Source organism: Babylonia areolata, chromosome 14 (assembly GCF_041734735.1).
Source record: "Babylonia areolata isolate BAREFJ2019XMU chromosome 14, ASM4173473v1, whole genome shotgun sequence".
In the NCBI taxonomy this organism is placed as follows: domain Eukaryota; kingdom Metazoa; phylum Mollusca; class Gastropoda; order Neogastropoda; family Buccinidae; genus Babylonia; species Babylonia areolata.
In genome coordinates, this window is record NC_134889.1 from 12,791,583 (window position 1) to 12,811,878 (window position 20,296).

Consider the following 20,296-nt stretch of genomic DNA (forward strand, 5'->3'; position numbering starts at 1 on the left):
CAATGTCGCTATTCCTCCATGTCGCTATTCCCCCATGTCGCTATTCCTCCATGTCGATATTCCCCCATGTCGTTATTCCCCCACTGTATGTATTTGTTGAGAGGATGTTGGTTTGGGGGCGGACTCATGGTTGTTTGCATGGACTGTTCTTATCCCTCCCACACATCCCCTCCATCTGTGTCTCTGTCTCTCTCTTTCTCAGTCTCTGACGGTCACACACACACACACACCGTGACTCACACAAATACATACACAAACACAAAGTTTTGCTGCTGCAAGTTTAAGCATGGTTAATTTATGTTATATAATTCATAATAAGTAAATGAATTTAGTCAGTTGTGCGTGTCAGTTATCTGCATGCATGCCATTTGGGGGCAAGATACGTGGCTGGTTGACATATTTCCTGTTCTTCTTCAGTCGTTTTAGTTATTATTTTCACACACACACACACACACACACACACACACACACACACACACCGCGCGCACACGCAACCAAGCACGCCCGCGCGCATACCTATAGTTGAACCTCAGTCAGTCAATCAATCAATCACTTTATTCAGTGTCTGATACAGAGTACAGAAATTCACCTTCAGACTCTTTATAATAAAAAATAAACCCTTATTTTAACTTTTAAAAGTGAAGACATTCCTTCCTTCATTTCAAGTTGATTAAAACGCTGACAGGAGCGTGGCGGGAGCTGGCTGGGGATGGGGGAGTGACGGCAGCGTGTCAGTGGCACCATCAGCATCACACTATATACACTGCTTAACAATATAAACACGAAGGTTCGACATACAAATACATTAGTTAATAAGTCTTAATCATAGAATTAAACTTGATTATGCATATGTAACAAGGAAACCTGTATAAACAGTCACATACACACGCGCGCGCGCGCGCACACACACACACACACAGACCCCCAACCCCCCCCCCCCACATACACACACAGAGAAACACACACACACACACACACACAAACACACACAGAGAGAAACACACCGTGCATACACACACACACACACACACACACACACACACAGAAACACACACACAGACACAGACACACACAGACACACACACACACACACACACAGAAACACACACACAGACACAGACACACACAGACACACACACAGACACAGACACACACAGACACACACAGAGAGAAACACACACACAGACACAGACACACACACACACACAGACACACACACACACACACACACACACACGGGGCCACAACCTCGCACCAAAATTACGGCCACCGCACTGAGGCCGGTGAAGCAGCAGAGAATGGCCTCAGTGAAGAATCTTCTCCCTGGGCCACGACCAGAGAGAGTCCACCCAACACAGGCTTCTCAACTTGCATGACCCAGTTTGCAAATGAGCGGCGCGCCGAGATAGGACGACGGGAAAGAGCCACAGACAGGAAGACTTCGCGCAAGCTCTCTGTCTGTCTGTCTGTCTGTCTCTGTCTGTCTGTCTGTCTCTCTCACGCACGCACACACACTCTTCAACATAAACATTCACGTATTCTCACACACAAGCACCAAATACAAGTACACTGACGTATACACTCACACAAGCACACATAATATACCCACATGCGCATGCGCACACGAACACACCACATCAATACAACTGTTGTGGTGATGCCCAGTAACATAATTATGCCGCAGCATATCATTGCCTACATAAGTAGTGTTGCCAGTGCTGTTGAGTTTTGTTGTTGTAGTGACTCTCCTGGTATATAATGTCGCCGGCGACAATACGTGCCGAAGTGCGACAACAATTACGGTTGGCAGTAGATGTTGTCGCCGGCGGCAGTTTGTGCACGACTGACGATAATGATGATAATATTTTATATGCCACAAAATGTTTAAGTCTGATTCGTGAACCAATGTTTGCTTTCAATAACGAGTTCTGACCTGACCGTGTCTTGTAAAAATGTGACGGATGAAGAAATGACTTACGATCAACCACACAAAACAGAATATGAAAATTCAGTTATCAGCGATATGGTTTTCGGAACGAGATCACACATTTTAACGCCATCGGAATTGCTGTGACTCAGAAGTGAAGATGAACTTGTTAGAGCTCTCTCCCAGATGAAATGACTCTTGACTTAGGGTCTGGAATAACGAAAGCAGTACCTGCTCTATAATTTACAACGGAACCGTCTGTAAATATCTTTGGATAATTGGGTGTTTGTCTCCAAAATGAATTCGAAGCTAACATGTTTGACGTATGTGTTCCCATTGTGGTATTGATCTTTCGAAAACCGCGATCGGATTCGAGAATAATACCTGATTCCAAATTGGCGGCGAAACCTCCCATGACGAATTTACCTCCTGCGAGTTCCCACTGATCATCTGGTAATACTGCCGCTGCACTGTCACTGTTTATATGCTTGAAGCATGGGCTGGCCAACCAAGTGCAGCAGTCAGCAGTCTACTATATTCTTCGTTGGTGTTTGTGAATTTTTATCATGCATGTGACTCAGTGTGTGTGTGTGTGTGTGTGTGTGTGTGTGTGTGTGTGTGTGTGTGTGTGTCTGTGTGTGTCTGTGTGTGTGTGACTGTGTGTGTGTGAGTGTTGGAAAGATATGGAAGGGATTATTACAGTTACTGAAGGGGTTGTGTCGAGCATGTGCATAGGATGACAATAAAAGTCAAAGTCTGAAAACTTGGAAATTCAGGATTATCAACATGCAGGAACAAAAATCTAGATCTATTCATTTGCATAACGTCGGCTACAGTCCGTGTCAGAAGTCTCACGTGTTGATTGTCCGACGTGTCAGAAGTCTCACGTGTTGATTGTCCGACGTGTCAGAAGTCTCACGTGTTGATTGTCCGACGTGTCAGAAGTCCCACGTGTTGATTGTCCGACGTGTCAGAAGTCTCACGTGTTGATTGTCCGACGTAACAATGGTCCGAAAAGCCGCTGTGCTGAAACATTTAGTCCAACGGCAATATATAATTCGAATATTAATATTTCTCGCGCAGAACACGAAGCTTGAAGATCTGTTCTGTGGTGCTCCTCTCACTGCGGAACCCAGTTTGTTCTTCTGCAGTGACTTCTGCCTGTGGTCTGAGTCTGTTGTGGATCACTCACAGCATCACTTTGCTTGCTTTTCTCTAATTGTGGCATAATTGTAAGTTGCCTGTCTTAGGTGGAGTGGTAATTAGAGACTTTGTCCATTTTGTCGGCTATTCTCCAGTCTGCCACATTTTTTTGCAAATTCTGGTAAGGACATCTTTTGCTGTGTCTCCTTGTTGAATCAGTTCAGCTGGTATGATGCTGCCTGCTGCTTTTCCATTCTTCAGTGATCGTATTGTTTCTTCCACTTCTTTACGCAGTGTTGGAATGTCATTGTTTGTTGGCTGTCTGTGAGGCATTTTCCTTGTTTGTCTCGTATCGCGCTGACTGGACTGCCTTTGCTTTATCCTATCTTTCACAGCTTGAAATGCCTTTGTACTGCTGTTGGTTCAGACAGTATTGTCTTTCATCACGCTGTTCTTTATTCCAGTCCTCCATGGCTTTCTTCATGCCTGTCTGATCTTTTTGCCGACCTCTTTGTATTCTGCTGTTTGGGTTGTGTACCAGGCGTTCTTCTTGTCTGTCCGATTGTCTCACATGTCAAAGATCTCCTTTGTGACACAGGGCTGAGTTTAACGGCAGTGTTTTCCAAGCAATTTACTGGCTGCTTCAGTCATTACTGTGCTGAAGGTGGTGGTCATCACTTCAACATCCTCATCAAGTGCTACCAGTGGTGCAAACTGTCCGCCAATTGTTGCTTTGAAGGATTCACAGAAGGAAGGAGCCTTCTGTCTATCTGGGTAGAATTTCAGTCAGGTGTTTCTGGGTTTGTTGATCTTCTTGAGCTTGACTCTGAAGTTCATAAAAACAAGATGATGATCACTTCCATTGTTTGTACTTGGGGACGCCCTGGTCTTTGCTCTTTTAGCGTGATCAGTCATGGGGCAAAAGCGCGGAAGATGCTTCAGGTGACAAAACTGAGCTGGCTATCTATATAGAGGGGCCAGGCAGAGACAGACACACATAGATAGATAGACAGACAGACAGAAAAGGAGAGAGACAGACAAGGCAGGAAGACTGACAGACAGACTGACAGACAGACTGACAGACAGACTGACAGAGAGACAGACAAGGCAGGAAGACTGACAGACAGACTGACAGACAGACTGACAGAGAGACAGACAAGGCAGGAAGACTGACAGACTGACAGACAGAGAGACAGACAGACTGACAGACAGACTGACAGAGAGACAGACAGACTGACAGACAGACTGACAGAGAGACTGACAGAGAGACAGAGAGACTGACAGAGAGACTGACAGAGAGACTGACAGAGAGACAGACAGACTGACAGAGAGACTGACAGAGAGACAGACAGACTGACAGAGAGACTGACAGAGAGGCTGACAGAGAGACTGACAGACTGACAGAGAGACAGACAGACTGACAGACAGAGAGACAGACAGACTGACAGAGAGACTGACAGAGAGACAGACAGACTGACAGAGAGACTGACAGAGAGACTGACAGAGAGACAGACAGACTGACAGAGAGACTGACAGAGAGACTGACAGAGAGACTGACAGAGAGACAGACAGAGAGACTGACAGACTGACAGAGAGACAGAGAGACTGACAGAGAGACAGACAGACTGACAGAGAGACAGAGAGACTGACAGAGAGACTGACAGAGAGACTGACAGAGAGACAGACAGAGAGACTGACAGACTGACAGAGAGACAGACAGACTGACAGAGAGACAGTCAGAGAGACTGACAGAGAGACAGACAGAGAGACTGACAGAGAGACAGACAGACTGACAGAGAGACAGACAGAGAGACTGACAGAGAGACAGACAGAGAGACTGACAGAGATACAGACAGACTGACAGAGAGACAGACAGAGAGACTGACAGAGAGACAGACAGACTGACAGAGAGACAGACAGAGAGACTGACAGACTGAGAGAGAGACAGACAGAGAGACAGACAGACTGACAGAGAGACAGACAGACTGACAGAGAGACAGACAGAGAGACTGACAGAGAGACAGACAGACTGACAGAGAGACAGACAGAGAGACAGACAGACTGAGAGAGAGACAGACAGAGAGACAGACAGACTGACAGAGAGACAGACAGACTGACAGAGAGACAGACAGAGAGACTGACAGAGAGACAGACAGACTGACAGAGAGAAAGACAGAGAGACTGACAGACTGAGAGAGAGACAGGCAGAGAGACAGACAGACTGACAGAGAGTAAGACAGAGAGACAGACAGACTGACAGAGAGTAAGACAGAGAGACTGGATAGATAGGCAGACAGAGACCAGACCGACAGAGACAGACTAGACAGACAGGCAGGCAGGCAGAGAGACGATATATATATATATATATGTGTGTGTGTGTGTGTGTGTGTGTGTTCACATCTGCAATTTGTGGTACTGTCTTGGTATATTTAGAAACACATATGTTTTGTTTATTCATGTGCAGAGGTATGCTGTTATGCACTATTGTATATAAATATTGTTTAATGTGAAGTGCTTAGAGCTCATTACATTGAGAGTTTGCGCCATATAAGTATTAGTATTACCATTATTATTATATGAGTTATCCCATGACGGCCAGAAAAGGAGAATGTTGGTGGTGCGTTCAGCAGTGTAGCGTCCCCCCGACTACTGGGCACCCCCACGACTACTGGGCACCCCCCCGACTACTGGGCACCCCCCCGACTACTGGGCACCCCCCCCCCCCCGACTACTGGGCACCCCCCCCCCCCCCCCCGACTACTGGGCACCCGCACGACTACTGGGCACCCCCCCCCCCCGACTACTGGGCACCCGCACGACTACTGGGCACCCCCCCCCCCCCGACTACTGGGCACCCCCCCCCCCGACTACTGGGCACCCGCACGACTACTGGGCACCCCCCCCCCCCCCGACTACTGGGCACCCCCCCCCCCCGACTACTGGGCACCCCCACGACTACTGGGCACCCCCCCGACTACTGGGCACCCCCACGACTACTGGGCACCCCCACGACTACTGGGCGTAGCGTCCGCACGACTACTAGGTTTCGGGACTAGTGTCAGTGACAGTGATGATCACGATGACAGACAGACAGGGAAAGCCTTTTTTGTTCTTTAAAAGTGAACTGAACAACACAAATGAAATATTGCGGGACGTAACTCGGTTATGAGCATTTGTGATTAGTACGAAGAGTTATCTTTCTTTAAAAGGGTTATTGTTGGATGAAGGCAGCGTGGCTTCAGTTGGGAGGGAGACGGCAACCAGGCCGGTGACTGTGCGGGTGTTCGACAGATCGACAGATCCAGGTGAATGTTGGACAGATCCAGGTGAATGTTGGACAGATCCAGGTGAATGAGGCCCACTTTGTTTGAACCAGGTTTGTGGTGAGAAACAAGCTGAACACTGCTCCTTTGTCCACAGTGTTTTTGCGACGAGACTCGCGCCACTCACCATCTGTAGCCATCCGGCAAAGTATTACTGAGGGTAATGTGGAGTCATCTAATGTGTCATAACTGATTGTGTAATTTTCGTCTTCTTCTTCTTCTTAGTAGCAGTAGTAGTACTATAATAATAATAATAATGATGATGATGATGATAACGATAATGATAATAACAAAAACAATAATAATAATAATAATTATTATTATCATTATTATCAGTAGTAGTATTGATTGTGGAAGAGAAGCGATGGGATCATCTTCAGTGCTTTTTGAGTGTTGTGAATCCGAACTGTGACATTCATTGAGTGTCTCATATTCATGTGTAAAACCTGCTGGACAATCTGCCACTGCTTCGTCAGTGTTGTGAATCAGAACTGTTGCACTAAGTGATTTATTACTGTTCAAGTATTCATTACTGTTATTAATTACTATTGGGTTGAGGGGTTTTGAAAAGAAATAAGAAACATAATCATATTTTGTCCCCAAATTACTAGTTTTATCCTGTACCACGATGTGAATACGTGTGAGAAATGACTGATGAAGAAAAAGGACGCGCTACCACCCACTTTATGTACTGTCCCCGAACAGTCGTTGGACTGTGACACTGGTGGGGTGGACAGGTTGGCACACCACCAGCATTCTTCTTCTTCTTCTTAATATTATTATCATTATCATCATCATTTATTATTATTATCATTATTACTACTATAATTATTATCATTGTCACTATCATTCTCATTATTATCATCATCATTATTATTATTATTATTGTTATATAATATCACTATCATTATCATCATCATTATCATTATTATTATGATGAGCATTTACGCCTAATCCTGAAAATAAGCCCGAAGTGTTTACCAAATAAAATGAAATAAAACCCCGTGAATATCAAAAAGAAAAAAAAAAGAACACAAGATACAAAACATCAAGTTATTGGTGCTGATGTGGTTGTTGTTGGCTACTTGATACATTGAGGATACGTAAGTCAATACACTTATCTGCGCATTTTCCTTGCTTTCCTGGAATGCGATATAATCATTCACGGTAGTCACCCACCCGCCCATTCCAACTCGTTTATTCTCATTTCGTTTTTTGTTTATTTACATTAATTTTGTTTTTTCTCCACACACTCTTCAGACATTCTGTTGCTGCCTGCTGTGCTACAGATTTCTGAACAATGTTTTCGTCTGCATCACCGTACCAAGACAGTGGCATCAAGGCTACAACGAAAGAAAGAGAAACACAATCAAAACTTTTCGCGCTCGACACAAACACACAAAGGCGCGCGCGCGCACACACACACACTCACAACTCCCCCCGCCACACACACACGCCCCCTCCTCCCCCCCACACATAAACAGTGCGCGCGCGCGCGCACACACACACACACACGCATTTTCACACGCACTCACACGCACACACACATACACGCGCGCGCGCGCACGCGGATCAGTTGAGAGGGTGTTGGAGGAGCTGTTACCCTTTCCCTGCAACCAGACAATCAGAAGACTGATACGAAACAAAAACAAACGAAACAAAAACAAACCCACCCATCGACCGCTCACTTAAACAACCCTGCCGTCCGGGTGACACTGAGCAGGCCCTGATTTCTGTGTTGACAGGGAGAGAAGGCAGCGGGTCTTTCAGGCCAAACAGGTTCTGCTCCAGTCAGTCACTGCACACAACCACCCCCGTCACCACTGCCAAATTTAGCCTCCGTCAGTTATCGTCCAGCTTACAGGGGTTATTTTTTCAGTCGTTGAACGAGCATAGCTGACGATGCTCACGATAGAGGTTCTATTTCTATGTTTGACTTAATAAACAACAACAATGTCCCGTACCATTTTAAACGAACTGAGTTATTAACGGTTTACACATCAGTATGATAATTACACATTCAGTCAACTATTGAAAACAACCAGGCCGTTGACGCCTTCATGACAACTGTTGACGTTGGGCAGAGAAGTGTCAAAGGATGCTCACCAGCCTCAGATGTTCAGTCCACGACCGTAGGGACCAGTTGTCAGCTCCGTTGTCACAGGGGTAAGGAGGGCTGGTCTTACAGTTAGATCAGTGGGTGGAGTGGGCAAAAAGTGAAAAACTAGACTTCAATCACTGATGCCAGACCTGCCATCGTTTGCAGCAGTCCATGGCGCTCATGAATGAAGCTCAACATTCCTTGTTGTTGTTGTTGTTGAAAAAGAGGAAGATGGCAGGACGGAACAATCAAACTGTCCAGTCATCTGGGTGAGACGATAAACCGAGGTCACATGTGCAGCACGCACTTGGTCACTGTAAAAGAACCCATGATATCAAAAGTATTGTCCTTTGGCAAAATTGTGTTGGAGAAGTCCACTGATAGGTACACAGATGTACATGTATGCACCCAAGGCCTGGCTTGCTCGTTGGGTTATGCTGCCGTCAGGCATCCGCCTAGCAGATGCGGTGAAGTGTATACCTGTATGGATTTGTCCGAACGCAGTGACGCCTCTTTTAGAAACTGAAACTGAATCTGTTGTTGTTGCAAGGAGGACACAGGGTTTGAAGATGTGTCTGTGCACAGCTGATCCTACGCTTTGCTTGACGCCCTCGCTCATTGTAAATCCACTGAGTTTTGTTCTGAAATATTGGATGTTTTGCTTTGTTTTGTGGATTGCATTTGCTTTGTTTTGTGGATTGTATTTGCTTACTTGCGTGCTAGAAGATAGCAGGTTTGATGGCGGCTGTCTAGGCTTAAAAAACACACACTCATTACTTTTGATATCTTACTTTGATCATTTCAACTTGAGTATGCGTACTTAACTGGCTACCATCAGTGTCATCGCACACTTTGTTGACGTACGGTCGTGTATCATTCTGTCATTTACCCCATATAAACACATGTGTAAGTCATTTAAGAATGACTGAAGCTTTTAATACAAAAATGTGTGCCGTTTGTTTTCTTGTTGAGGTGTTAAATATCGTGCTTGCTTCTCACAATGACCGTGACACAGCCACTGTGTTAAATATCGTGCTTGCTTCTCACAATGACCGTGACACAGCCACTCCTGGTGCTGTCCATTACAGGGCGTCAAATACGCAACGACTAATTTGGTTTCTTTGTGCCTTTCGTTCATACAGTTCATACCTATGCCTCTTTGTCTGACTTGTATAGATGTTACATGCTGAGTCTACTTCTAATTCAATGCCTTTCGTTCATACAGTTCATACCTATGCCTCTTTGTCTGACTTGTATAGATGTTACATGCTGAGTCTACTTCTAATTCAAAATTTAGTATTCATTTTATTCTATTTCACCCTGGTATGTGGAAAATCAGAAACCGACAAAAAAACCCAAAAGCAAAGAGAAACTTGAATATAGCTCATAAACTGATTGTGTCAACAAAGCTCACTCAAACTATGGGTATCAAACGCAAACTGTAAGTGTACACTATCACTCAATCCGATCCTATAGGTCCATGTCACTTTTTCAAACGCACATACACATATACGAACACATTTTGAAATTATCGATTATCTAGAATTTGAACACTGTACATCGAACACGAAGTCCGGTTTGTTGTTACAAACTGCGCATGCTCAGATTGTGTCCTTCTCAGCAATTCTGTATGGTGTGTTGCATGTTGCACGTCAGTTAACAGACATGTTCATCTCCCTCACTTCACACAGCCTGTGACGTGTTGCACGTCAGCCGACAGACATGTTCATCTCCCTCACTACACACAACCTGTGACGTGTTCGTTCAGTGACTGTTCACCCGGGCTTCACAGCAGATCTCACACACGGCACACAGACCTCCACCGCACCACTACCGGTTCCGTACCTGCCATGTGTGGAGCGGGCATGCGTACAAACAGGTGTTAGCATCGGGCATGTGGCTCTTTTAAACAGCGAATTCGAAAACATAATTTTTCTTCTTTTTGTATCCTGCATGATGGGGTGGAAACGTGAGACAGTTCATTCGCTCGTGTTCATGTCGTGACTGCAGCGGTTGATGATGAACCATGTTTTGTTGAGCGACTCATTGTGAGTAAGGAACGAAGATCGATGTTTTCGATGATACAATCATGGTTGTCGACAGCGAGGTGCCGAAGAGAAACTGAACTTGTGACAGGACGGGGACAGTGTCTGAATGCCAGGCGACTGGTGGGGGAGGGCACAAACTGCTGCCTCAGGCCGGAGGTGTAGGGTGTGGTGTGGGGCCGGGTGGTAGTGACACATTCTGTGACCAGGCTGGCCTGTCACTCACAGCAACGTCGGCATTTGTCCAGGGCCCATGGTGAGTCTCACTGTGTCATGTTCGTCTGTAGTTATAATCTGTTCATGTTCTTGCCTCTCCCACGTGACAAAAACGTGTGTGTGTGTGTGTGTGCGCGCACACACACACACACACACACACACACACACACACACACACACACACACACACACTGGCACACACACAAACAAACAAACAACAACAAACAAACAAACAAAAACAAACTATTGTAACTTTACAGATGTGTATACAGAAGTAAACGCACACTCACATCATGCGCGTACAAACACCTGAATACACACAAACACACACGCGTGCGCGCGCGCGCGCGCGCGCGCACACACACACACACACACACACACACACACACACACACACACACACCAGTCACTTTATATACACCGTCCTCCGTTCCCCCCCCGCCCCACTCCCCCTACCCCCACATACACACAGAATCACAAGCAAGTTTTTGGTTGAAAAACCTAAAAAGCAGGATCACACCAGTGGAAATAATTGGCAAAGAATATAATTAGCAGATAGCAGTAAGGGAATAGGCACACATGCAGATAATTTCTTGTTTGTGCTGTTTCCATGGTAACAACGACTCGACTGAGACGCACCAACTCACCGCGCGCCTGCAAACACACACACGCGCGCGCGCGAATGTTTGTGTGTATACTCCCACCTGTGCACGCATGCATGCACATGCGCGCACGCAGAAAGACAGACACACACATACACATACATTCTATATATATATATATATATATATATGTGTGTGTGTGTGTGTGTGTGTGTGTGTGTGTGTTAGGAGGGGGGGTTGTTAAAAAACAAACCCGTCTGGTTAAATGGTTAAAAAAGAAGGAATAAGGGAAGGGCACAGTAACAGGTAAAAAGTGCAGGGAAAAAAGTTTGGTTGGACAAAGAGCCAGGAGTGTGAAGGTGGCAATGTGTGACCCACAGTCCTGGTCACTGGCAACAGACATGCTTGTCCCTGATGTCACGGAGCAGACAACATATCTATAATTCATGGGTTCAGTATGGATCGCTTCCAGCATTGATTGCACTGCTGGCCGCTTCTCGCTGCAACCCGTCTTCAGGAAGCGGAGCGCCCCGGGCAGCTGTGTCCGTGACGCTTCCTGTTGGCCTCAACCCTCTGGACACTTCATGTACTTTATTTTATTTTTCCTGTTGTCCTGCCTTCGGTTTCTTCCATTCAAGGTTTTTCAACCGCGAGAGGAAAATTCCGGCGGAAAAAGGTGAAAGAGGGTATTGGATCTGGCCGTCCTTTGCTGAGCCCGAGACACTGTGGACATCTTTCTTCTTCTTCTCGTTCGCTATGTAGACAGGGTGTCTCCGTGGTGAAGGCAGCTGTACTGCAGGCCCTCAACACGCCGTGGAGGACCTGGTCACTGGAGTTGGGTCGGGCCAGTTCCTCTTCCTCAGCACCTCACGGAGGGGGCAGGACCGCATCTGGTGATCTGTTGTCTGAGAACTGACACCTGTCCCTGTCTAGTCAGCAGACAGTAGGGGTCTGTTCTTTTGTGGCGTGGATGCTGTTGCATCCACTTCTTCTGCTGCTTGGCCTTGATGATGGTCTTTACCTTAGAGCAGCTGGTGGACCTATCCATCTGCTCTTTGTGTGTTGCCTTTCTTCGCGAGGGAGTCAGCAGTCTCATTGCCCAGCACAGTGCAGTGAAGGGGAACCCACTGCAGGACGACAGCATGGTTCATGCAAAGAGAGGAAAGAGTGGAGGACGGTACACTGTGGAAAGGAAGTCACTGTCCCCATGGTCGTAAAAGGCTGTGACACTTCTAACATCCCCAGTAAGGACAGGAGATCCCCCCAACTTGTTCCATAATTGACGTTCTCATGGTGGAAGGTACAGCTGGCAATGAAGGGTCTCCGCCTTATCCATCAACACGACCAGGCCAACCAGCCTCCATGAACCGTTCGTCCCAAGCAAGCCCCTCCGTCAGTTGGTGATCCCACTCACGCCATTTTCTGTCCGCTGCTTGTTGGAACAAGGCGGACACCTGCTGATGTGTGACTTCTCTGGAAACCACTCTTCACAAGGCGGACACCTGCTGATGTGTGACTTCTCTGGAAACCACTCTTCACAAGGCGGACACCTGCTGATGTATGACTTCTCTGGAAACCACTCTTCACAAGGCGGACACCTGCTGATGTATGACTTCTCTGGAAACCACTCTTCACAAGGCGGACACCTGCTGATGTATGACTTCTCTGGAAACCACTCTTCACAAGGCGGACACCTGCTGATGTATGACTTCTCTGGAAACCACTCTTCACAAGGCGGACACCTGCTGATGTATGACTTCTCTGCAAACCACTCTTCACAAAATGTGCCGTTTCTCATCTGAATAACTGGCCTTGCACCGTTCTACACAATACCGAGTAACAAGTCCGCACAAAATGCCACACGATGGCCGTAAGCACAGGTTAAGATCGATATGGTTTTATTCCACTGAAATTTGTATTTTCATTACAGAAAGCAAAACAAAAACAACGTGGACGAAATGATTAATAAAACTACGAAGACTTCTCTCTCTCTCTCTCTCTCTCTCTCTCTCTCTCTCTCTCTCTCTCTCTCTCTTTCGCACACTGTCATTAAGCAATACGTCCTAGTATTTTCAAAACGCTCTTTTCAAGTCCAAAACATGATTTGCTCACCAGCCTTAATCCATGTTTTTTCCCTAGTCGTTGTTTGTTTCCTTATCAAACAGCAAACACAAATAGATCTAGGGTTTATTTTTCTTCTTCTTTCTTGTGAAAATATCATAATGTTCGGGAAAATATCGAAGTATTAAGAAATCATTATATACTCGCACGAGCAGGCACCCCTCTCCACCCCCACCTCCCCCCACGGAGCATAACCATTCGCTCAGGCCACTTTATCTCCCGTTCGTAACACCCCCCTTTCAGTTTTCAGCACTCCTCCCTCCCTTATCCCTCCTCACTTTTTCCGTTTGATATCACTCTCAGTGAAAAGACTTTAAGCGTTGAACAGCAACACACACACACACACACACACACAACGCATGGTCTGACTGATGTCACGCCTGTCGGCTGTCCGGAAGGCTGCCACACGGTGTGTCACCTCGCCGTTCACTGCCCTGTCCTACAGACCGCACTTCACACAGCTGATCAATGCTCCTCTGTCCCACAGTTCACACAGTTGATCAATGCTGCTCTGTCCCACAGTTCACACAGCTGATCAATGCTCCTCTGTCCCGCAGTTCACACAGCTGATCAATGCTCCTCTGTCCCGCAGTTCACACAGCTGATCAATGCTCCTCTGTCCCACAGTTCACACAGTTGATCAGTGCTGTTCTGTCCCACAGTTCACACAGCTGATCAATGCTCCTCTGTCCCACAGTTCACACAGTTGATCAATGCTCCTCTGTCCCACAGTTCACACAGTTGATCAATTCTCCTCTGTCCCACAGTTCACACAGTTGATCAATTCTCCACTGTCCCACAGTTCACACAGTTGGTCAATGCTCCTCTGTCCCACAGTTCACACAGCTGATCAATGCTCCTCTGTCCCACAGTTCACACAGTTGATCAATGCTCCTCTGTCCCACAGTTCACACAGTTGATCAATTCTCCACTGTCCCACAGTTCACACAGTTGATCAATTCTCCACTGTCCCACAGTTCACACAGTTGATCAATTCTCCTCTGTCCCACAGTTCACACAGTTGATCAATTCTCCACTGTCCCACAGTTCACACAGTTGATCAATGCTCCTCTGTCCCACAGTTCACACAGCTGATCAATGCTCCTCTGTCCCACAGTTCACACAGTTGATCAATGCTCCTCTGTCCCACAGTTCACACAGTTGATCAATTCTCCACTGTCCCACAGTTCACACAGTTGATCAATTCTCCACTGTCCCACAGTTCACACAGTTGGTCAATGCTCCTCTGTCCCACAGTTCACACAGATGATCAATGCTCCTCTGTCCCACAGTTCACACAGTTGGTCAATGCTCCTCTGTCCCACAGTTCACACAGTTGATCAATTCTCCTCTGTCCCACAGTTCACACAGTTGATCAATTCTCCACTGTCCCACAGTTCACACAGTTGGTCAATGCTCCTCTGTCCCACAGTTCACACAGCTGATCAATGCTCCTCTGTCCCACAGTTCACACAGTTGATCAATTCTCCTATGTCCCACAGTTCACACAGTTGATCAATTCTCCACTGTCCCACAGTTCACACAGTTGGTCAATGCTCCTCTGTCCCACAGTTCACACAGCTGATCAATGCTCCTCTGTCCCACAGTTCACACAGTTGATCAGTTCTCCTCTGTCCCACAGTTCACACAGTTGATCAATTCTCCACTGTCCCACAGTTCACACAGTTGGTCAATGCTCCTCTGTCCCATAGTTCACACAGCTGATCAATTCTCCTCTGTGCCACAGTTCACACAGTTGATCAATTCTCCTCTGTCCCACAGTTCACACAGTTGATCAATTCTCCACTGTCCCACAGTTCACACAGTTGGTCAATGCTCCTCTCCCACAGTTCACACAGCTGATCAATGCTCCTCTGTCCCACAGTTCACACAGTTGATCAATTCTCCACTGTCCCACAGTTCACACAGTTGATCAATTCTCCACTGTCCCACAGTTCACACAGTTGGTCAATGCTCCTCTGTCCCACAGTTCACACAGATGATCAATGCTCCTCTGTCCCACAGTTCACACAGTTGATCAATTCTCCTCTGTCCCACAGTTCACACAGTTGATCAATTCTCCTCTGTCCCACAGTTCACACAGTTGATCAATTCTCCACTGTCCCACAGTTCACACAGTTGGTCAATGCTCCTCTGTCCCACAGTTCACACAGCTGATCAATGCTCCTCTGTCCCACAGTTCACACAGTTGATCAATTCTCCTCTGTCCCACAGTTCACACAGTTGATCAATTCTCCACTGTCCCACAGTTCACACAGTTGGTCAATGCTCCTCTGTCCCACAGTTCACACAGCTGATCAATGCTCCTCTGTCCCACAGTTCACACAGTTGATCAGTTCTCCTCTGTCCCACAGTTCACACAGTTGATCAATTCTCCACTGTCCCACAGTTCACACAGTTGGTCAATGCTCCTCTGTCCCATAGTTCACACAGCTGATCAATTCTCCTCTGTGCCACAGTTCACACAGTTGATCAATGCTCCACTGTCCCACAGTTCACACAGCTGATCAATGCTCTCTGTTGCTCCACTGTCCCACAGTTCACATAGTTGATCAATGCTCTCTGTTGCTCCACTGTCTCACAGTTCACACAGTTGATCAATGCTCATCGGTCCAGCCCTCGCACGCAATGTCTGTCAGAGCTTTTGTTTGGGAAAAATAACATCTCAGTTATTCATGAAGTTGAATCGGACACGCTTTGTTAATGTTGCGTTTGTGGTAATTTGAAATAAGTAAATTAACAAACTGAAAAAAACGAGAAAGAACACACACACACACACACACACACACACACACACACACACACACACACATGTGCTTGTGCGCGCGCCTGCGCTCTTGGAAAAAGAGAGACACCAGTCTTAATGTTTACATGTACAAAGCCATCCGTTTTTCAGTTTGGCTTAATTTTGACACTGCATGCAGAAAGGTTGCAACTACACAGACACTGTTTGTTTGATCATTCGTTTTATCATTAAGGGAGCAGTTTGACACGCGGACACAGCCCGCCAGGCAGTATAAACTATAATTCATACTGTTTGGGGATTGGGAAGAGAGGGTGGGAGGCAGAGAAGGAGGAGGCACAGTGAGCGTTGCGGGGAAAGGGGCCAGTGCAGGACAGCAGGGGGTTGGACTGAACCTGGAAAACCAGACATGGTGGCCGCCTTGGTACACGCCCTGTGTGGACACTGTGTTGACGCCAACACCCGCAGGGTGTGGCACCTCTCAGTCCTGTACACACAATGTCTCTGTCGGCTTGGTCGTGTGTGTGGGTGTTAGGGGCGGGATGTGGGGTGTTCTAAATTCAAGAGTTCGTGTTTCCAGCATTTGCAGTTGGCGTGGCGAGATGAATGTGTGTTCGTGTAAGGGCGCATGCATGTGTGTTTGCGTTTCTTCCTGTGTGTTTGTCAGTGCGCGTGCGTACGTGCGTGTGTGTTTGCGTGCGTGCGTGTGTGTTTATGTATGTGAGTGTTTGTGTCTGTGAGTGTGTGTGTGTGTGTTATACGCGCGCGTACATATTTACAATGATGATATGTGTACTTCTATGGCGCCTATCTAAGCTGTAAGCGCTTTACAAACATGAAGTCATTTGCACAACATGCTGCCTGCCTGGATAGAACCGACTGGCATTGCCTTTGGGCGCTCACCATTGGTTTCCTGTGTCGTTCAGTCAGGTTTCTGTCACACACACTCCTCCACACACACTCTTACAGACATGTAATAGTCGTTCAGCCAGGTTTCTGTCACACACACTCCACACACACTCTTACAGACATGTAATAGATCTCCACTTTTGTCTTTGAATGTCCGTCATCTCAGACTTCAGACATTTCAGTTGGTTGTGACTACGTGAGTGAATCTACGGCTCCAGTCCACACACAGCCATCCTGTGCACTCCACCACCACCACCACCACCATCACCATCGTCATCATCATTATCATCGTTGTCGTCGTCATCACCATCGTCATCATCATCGTCGTCGTCATCATCATCATCATCGTCGTCGTCGTCGTCTTCGTGATGGTTATTGATGACAGATGGAAGACTGTTCCCCTGACACACCTGTACACAGTGTCCCCGGCCCTCGGTCCGCTCACTGCAGATGTGTGTGTGTGTGTGTGTGTGGGGGGGGGGCAGTGAGGGGCGGTGGGGGGACGGGGAGGGGGGTGAACGGGTAGGTCGGCACGGACATAAATCTGTTTGTAGGCTGGTGGTAGGTCGGGGTGCAGCGTGGCAGGAGTCAGTCTGATGTGTTCCGTCAACACGGCCCCAGTGTGGTCAGGCGTGGCAGAGTGAAACGTTCAACACCTATCGTCAACACTGCTTCATTCACCCAGGCTGGTCTGCCCTCGGACAGCGGAAACAGCCGGTAGTTTTGACTTGACCTGGGCCTTTTCTGTTCGGAATCTGTCACTTTCAGACAGTCCTTTCTCCAAATTAGGAGGGATTATTTTTTTTTTTATCTGTATGTTTATTTGCTGTGGAATTATTTATCTTTGTTAAATATATTTGTTGCATGTTGTTTTATTTTACCCATTGTACTTTTTGTTTCTTTTGTTAATTCTTGTTTGTTCCTGTGTTTGCTGTCTATGCTTTATTGGGGCTTAGAGTTTATCTTTGAGTATTCAAAAATAGTGTACTTAACTATTCTCTCTCTCTATCTCTCTCTCTCTGTGTTTGGGGGGGGGGTTGTTTTAACGATATTTTTGTCTTAATAAAAATTACTTTCTCTTCTCTTCCTGATGTATTTCTGTTGTTTTTATTTTTTTTAACATCTTGCTGGTTATCCCAGTGTGTCACAGACCATGAGTGGGTCCCACTAGTTATGTAGCTGTATCACAGAACACGGGAGTGTTGCTGACTGTGTCACAGAACATGAGGGAGTATCTTGGTGTGTCACAGAACATGAGGGAGTGTCTTATTGTGTCACCGAACACGAGGGAGTGTTACTGACTGTGTCACAGAACATGAGGGAGTGTCTTGCTGTGTCACAGAACATGAGCGAGTGTCTTGCTGTGTCACAGAACATGAGGGAGTGTCTTGCTGCTTCACAGAACATGAGGGAGTGTCTTATTGTGTCACAGAGCATGAGGGAGTGTCTTATTGTGTCACAGAACATGAGGGAGTGTCTTATTGTGTCACAGAACATGAGGGAGTGTTTTGTTGTGTCACAGAACATGAGGGTGTGTTTTATTGTATCACAGAACATGAGGGGGTGTTTTGTTGTGTCACAGAACATGAGGGTGTGTCTTCTTGTGTCACAGAACATGAGGGAGTGTCTTACTGTGTCACAGAACATGAGGGAGTGTCTTATTGTGTCACAGACATGATGTCACATAACATGAGGGAGTGTCTTATTGTGTCACAGAACATGAGGGAGTGTCTTATTGTGTCACAGAACATGAGGGAGTGTCTTACTGTGTCACAGAACATGAGGGAGTGTCTTATTGTGTCACAGAACATGAGGGAGTGTCTTATTGTGTCACAGAACATGAGGGAGTGTCTTGCTGTGTCACAGAACATGAGGGAGTGTCTTGCTGTGTCACAGAACACGAGGGAGTGTTGCTGACTGTGTCACAGAACATGAGGGAGTATCTTGCTGCTTCACAGAACATGAGGGAGTGTCTTATTTTTTCACAGAACATGAGGGAGTGTCTTATTGTGTCTTAGAACACGAGGGAGTGTTGCTGACTGTGTCACAGAACGATGGAGTGTCTTGCTGTGTCACAGAACGATGGAGTGTCTTGCTGTGTCACAGAACATGAGTGTGTGTCTTGCTGTCACACACCAGTAAGTGGCAGACCAAAGAATCTTCGTAAAAAAATGACTTAAAATTGGTAAGGAAGGCGACGTGTCCAACTGCACACAGGTTCTTCTTCAGGCAGATGAAATGAGTTTGTGGCAGACTTCCGGAAAGATACAAAGTGTAGTTTAGAAAGAAAAGGGGTGAGAGGGAGTCACAAGAGAGGGAGTCACAAGAGAGGAAGTCACAAGAGAGGACACAGGAAGCAGAGGAGATGAGTGGAAACAAGTGAGTGGGGCTGAGGGAGTGAGAATGAAGGAGGGACACAGGAGTGTCTGGGTGGGAAGGGGAAGGAAGGAGGGACACAGGAGTGTCTGGGTGGGAAGGGGAAGGAAGGAGGGACACAGGAGTGTCTGGGTGGGAAGGGGAAGGACACAGGAGTGTCTGGGTGGGAAGGGGAAGGAAGGACACAGGAGTGTCTGGGTGGGAAGGGGAAGGAAGGAAGGACACAGGAGTGTCTGGGTGGGAAGGGGAAGGACACAGGAGTGTCTGGGTGGGAAGGGGAAGGACACAGGAGTGTCTGGGTGGGAAGGGGAAGGAAAAGGACACAGGAGTGTCTGGGTGGGAAGGGGAAGGAAGGAAGGACACAGGAGTGTCTGGGTGGGAAGGGGAAGGAAGGAAGGACACAGGAGTGTCTGGGTGGGAAGGGGAAGGACACAGGAGTGTCTGGGTGGGAAGGGGAAGGAAGGAAGGACACAGGAGTGTCTGGGTGGGAAGGGGAAGGAAGGAAGGACACAGGAGTGTCTGGGTGGGAAGGAAGGAAGGACACAGGAGTGTCTGGGTGGGAAGGGGAAGGAAGGACACAGGAGTGTCTGGGTGGAAAGGGGAAGGACACAGGAGTGTCTGGGTGGGAAGGGGAAGGAAGGAAGGACACAGGAGTGTCTGGGTGGGAAGGGGAAGGAAGGAGGGACACAGGAGTGTCTGGGTGGAAAGGGGAAGGACACAGGAGTGTCTGGGTGGGAAGGGGAAGGAAGGAAGGACACAGGAGTGTCTG

At 47.1% G+C, this 20,296-nt stretch overlaps 1 protein-coding gene across 1 annotated transcript in view; it reads left to right on the plus strand.

The window, feature by feature from the left end:
- Positions 1 to 10,330: 10,330 nt before the first annotated feature.
- The window catches only part of LOC143289824 (arrestin domain-containing protein 4-like), a 28,172-nt gene continuing 18,206 nt past the window's right edge, over positions 10,331 to 20,296 (plus strand). Inside the window, exon 1 of the mRNA XM_076599000.1 lies at positions 10,331 to 10,795. The gene's annotated coding sequence lies outside the window, so the exon portion shown is untranslated. The remainder of the gene's footprint in view (positions 10,796 to 20,296) is intronic.